The sequence below is a fragment of the Ursus maritimus genome, unplaced genomic scaffold (genome assembly GCF_017311325.1).
Source record: "Ursus maritimus isolate PB19 unplaced genomic scaffold, ASM1731132v1 scaffold_31, whole genome shotgun sequence".
Lineage (NCBI taxonomy): Eukaryota > Metazoa > Chordata > Mammalia > Carnivora > Ursidae > Ursus > Ursus maritimus.
This window is the reverse complement of record NW_024425675.1, coordinates 12,657,331-12,661,746: the sequence shown is the minus strand read 5'-3', so window position 1 is coordinate 12,661,746 and position 4,416 is coordinate 12,657,331. Positions and strand designations below refer to the sequence as shown.

The following is a 4,416-nucleotide window of genomic DNA, read 5'->3' as shown; positions in this document are numbered from 1 at the left end:
ATCAAGAGTCACATGTTCCACCAACTGAGCCAGCCAGATGCCCCCGTGGTCTCCATTTAAATAATCTTATATCATTTCATGTGACATGTAAGAATAGTACACTGAAAACAGTACTTAAAACAGTACACTTCCATTTTCTTCCTCTGGTCCTTGGTGAAATTGTTGTCATACATCTTGCTTGTGCATATGTTATGAACCCCACACACTTTATTATGTTTTTTTTAAATAGTCACGTATCTTCTAAAAAAATTAAGTAGGAGAAAGCATGTTTTTATTTTTACCCACATATTTACTTTCCCTGGTGTTTTTTATTCTTTTGTGTGGAATAAAATTTCCATCTGTTATAATTTTTTGTTTTCTGCCTGAAAAGTTCCTTTAAAATTCCTGCAGTCTACTAGTCACACGTTTTTTGTTTTATTAGGAAAAGTCATCTTTCACCTTTATTTTTTTTCCTTTTTCTTCCTTTCTATGGTATGCTTACATTTATAATGTTGGCGCCTCTGCATTTAAAAACACATAGAGTGCTTGGATTGGCAGCACGTGGAGTTGGAAAGACACAGGGGCAGATTGGCACGGTCCCTGCCCAAGGATGACGTGCAAATTTAGAAGCATTCCAGTCTTTTGTACAGAATACAGTGCACTTGAAAATAGTTAACGTAGTAAATTTTATGTTATATATATGTTAGACCACAGTAAAAAAAAAAAAATGCATAGAAATGAGTCTAGAGGGGCACCTGCCTGGCTCAGTTGGTAAGCATGCAACTCTTGACGTTGGGATTTTAAGTTCGAGTCCCACGTTGGGTGTAGAGATTACTTAAAAATAAAATCTTAAAGAAAAGAAAAAGAAAAAGAAAAAGAAATGGGTCTAGAAATACACGTACAAAACTGTTAACATTGGTCTGCTCCTGGGAAGAGGGGTTGGGGGTAAAGAACAACCTCTGGATGTTTCCTTCAATTTTTGAATTTTTTATCTGGAAATTATTTCAAATATAGAAAAGTTGCATGAGTAAGAATATTATCAAGAATATCTCTATACTGCTTACCCAGACTTACCTACTACTAACATTTTATCTACTTACTTCTTCTCTATCTCGTATACACACACACACACACACACACACACACACACACACACACACACATGCAATCTGGGGGGAGATGATTTAAGTCAGTGCAAATGTATCCTGCTCCTCATCAAAAGTTCCATCTGGATCCAGAAGCTATTGATTTCTGCTGAATGGGTCTTTCCTATGATGGTTGCAAAATGGTTTTTTCCAGCTCTACCACTCTGTCTTCATTGATCATTTGGCACTTAGTATTTGATTGTAAGCAGAAACTTCCCAGTTGTTTATATATTGATCACACAGACTCATCAATACCTATGTTTTCAGTAATTTATAATTCACTCCTGTATTTAATTATCTTGGTGCTCTGGTTGCCCTGGATTTGGCCCCCACAAGCTGGCTCCTGCATCCCAGTGATATGTGACACTCCTCCCCCCATCCCATCATGTTGAACACTTCCTTAATATCTGGCATAAAAAAATTTTTCAGGCTTTTCTCGTATCTACCTGACCCAGTCCTGAATTCAGCCATTTCTAAGAAGAGCCTTGGTTCCTTTTAATGGGAGAAGGTATTAGAAACAACTAGATCTAATAGGTAATAATATTACTAATCGGTAATAGAAACTAAGATCTGAAGTATGCTCATTGTTCCTGGGGAGTCTTTGCGTCTCGTACCTTTCAGTTGGACGAACAAGAAGATCAATGGATATTTATACATGTACAAGAACACATACAAATACATAGACATCTCTGTGTATACACAGATCAATACATATACATGGGGACATATACATATTTGAGAAATTATGAATTCATAATTTCAATTCCTTCATCTCCATGGGATTGCTTCTTGGCTTCTTCACCTATTCTATATTTGCATATGGCTTTTTTTTTTTTTCAGTTAGTACCATGGGTCCCCCAAACAATACACTTACTTATTTCCTCAATTGCATAATGAATCTAAAATAATTTCAGAATTGCTTCACCCTTGCCTCTGTACAAAACAAACCTACCGAAAAGAGGTTCCCTCTGTGCCCTATTACTCCACCACAAACTGAGGGTGTTACATGTGAATATTCATACGTAGTTCAGCTTAGTTCTTCCTTTTTCTATTTTCCTTCTGTGTTATCACACTATTCATTTGAAATCTAACTGGGCTACTGTGTTTCAGTTTGTTCTCCATTTTATATTGGTACAAATGCCCCTCCCTCCCAAATCCTTCTTCCCTTTTTCCCCTTATAAGTAACCAGCTTCATGGTTTTCTGGTTTATCCTTCCCATCTTTCTTTTTATAAAGGCAAATAGTCATAGATTTTCTTTTTAATTTTCCCTGCTACTATGGCTTTGTTTTAACAAGCAGCTTTATTGAGGCATAATTTACATGGTGTAAAATTCACCGACTTTAAGTGGCATCGCAACAAGTATAAGTAAATTAACACAGGGGTGCAACATCGCCACAGTCCAGCTTTAGCACACTGTCATCATCCCGCCAGTTTCTCTCATGCCCGTTTCCAGATGGTACCCACTTCCACCTCAGCTGCAGCAACCGCTGGTCTATGTTCTGTCTCTATAGTTCTACCCCTTCTGTAAATTTCCTATCAGTGGAATCACACAATACGTGGTCTCATGTGTCTGGTTCCTTTCACTTAACATCATGTTTTTGAGGCTCATTTGTGTTGTGGAACGTATTAGCTGTTCTCTCCTTTTATTGGCACATTGAATGGATGTACCACAACCTATTTACCCATTCACCAGCTGATGGACTTTTGGAGTGTTTCCAACTCTTTGCTTCTCAAGAATAATGCTGCTATGAACATTAGTGTACAAGTCTTTGGACAGACATATGTTTTCATTTCTCTTGGGTAGCTACCTAGGGGTGAAATGGCTGGGGCATATGGTAAGGGTACGTCTCACTTTTTTTTTTTTAAGATTTTATTTATTTATTTGACGGAGAGAGAGACAGCCAGCGAGAGAGGGAACACAAGCAGGGGGAGTGGGAGAGGAAGAAGCAGGCTCCCAGCAGAGGAGCCTGAGGTGGGGCTCGATCCCATAACGCCGGGATCACGCCTTGAGCCGAACACAGATGCTTAACGACTGGGCCACCCAGGCGCCCCAGGGTACGTTTCACTTAAGGAACTGAAGAGCTGCTTTCCAAAGTGCCTTTATTATTTTACACTCCTAGTAGTGATGTATTTATATTTTTATTGTTCATTGTAAGCAAAGGTATTCTCATAAAGGAGCTGGAAGTTCTTACTAGTTATTGCCCTTGTAATCTTGCTCATTTTTTCTTTATGCAGCGCTATAAGTAGTTCAAAGGTAAGTCAGATTATTCCTAGTTGAATTATAATGAATTCAGAATAAATGTGACATAATAAAATCTCCAGAAAATTGTTTCCTCTTTCTTAATAGGGAATGAAATGATAGAGATGACATTATTAAGGAAAGAACACCTACCCTCAATCTTTAAAAATAAAGGTCAATTTCATCAGAAACTTGAGTTTACATTCTTTCTGAAGGTAGGTCAGGAAGTGAGCTTAGTTTATGGAGAGAAGTATCTCATAAATGATAGCTACTTGGGAAATTGACTAAAGTTAAGGTAGGGTCATTAACTACAAATTTTGAGAAATCAGAAGAGAATTCAAAAATCTAAAGATTTTTAAGAGGCGAGAACTTCATATAGTTCTGACTTGTTTTTATGTGGAAAGGAGTACCGTGGTGGTTGCAAAGAGGCAGTCGTAGAAATGAGAGCCCCTGTTGCTTAATCCAGCATTTCCAGCAAGAGTGGGGTAAAGGCCAGATCTTCCTGCGATGCCCTAACACACAGCTGGACAAAAACACAGTGCTCTTGCAGTGCCCGAAAACACAGTTAGAACTGCAGCCTCCTGAGAACCAGAGCACGCTTTGCAGGAGCCCTCATTCCGGCCATTTCCCACACGGCGCACAGGGGACACTGTGGGCATCAAGTCACACCCCAGAAACACCCACCTCACTTCACAGACCAGTCGGTTACTTTTTTAAATTAACTTTAGCTGAATTTTAAAATAATCAAAGTTTGTCTTAAAAAAAAAAAAGATCTCCTCACATCTCTTTTCCAAGTTTTTCTCTCTGCTTCTGATACTCCTCACCCTTCCCCCCCGCCTTTTTTGCCTAGATTGTGTATCATTTTCTTGGGACTGGACTTAGCAAGTCATTCATAAAAGGTTCGCTTAAAATTATGAAGCATGGGGGCACCTGGGTGGCTCAGTCGGTGCAGCATCTGCCTTTGCTCCGGCAGGGTCATGATCCCAGGGTCCTGGGTTCAAATCCCGTCTCAGGCTCCCTGTTCGGCGGGAGTCTACTTCTCCCTCTGCCCCT

The 4,416-nt window shown here is 39.4% G+C and overlaps 1 non-coding gene across 1 annotated transcript; it reads left to right on the top strand.

Annotated features, from left to right (window-relative positions):
* Positions 1 to 521: 521 nt before the first annotated feature.
* On the top strand, positions 522 to 623 carry LOC121106367. Its single transcript, XR_005838994.1, has one exon. It is a non-coding gene; the product is annotated as a U6 spliceosomal RNA (small nuclear RNA).
* The last annotated feature ends 3,793 nt before the right edge of the window (positions 624 to 4,416 follow it).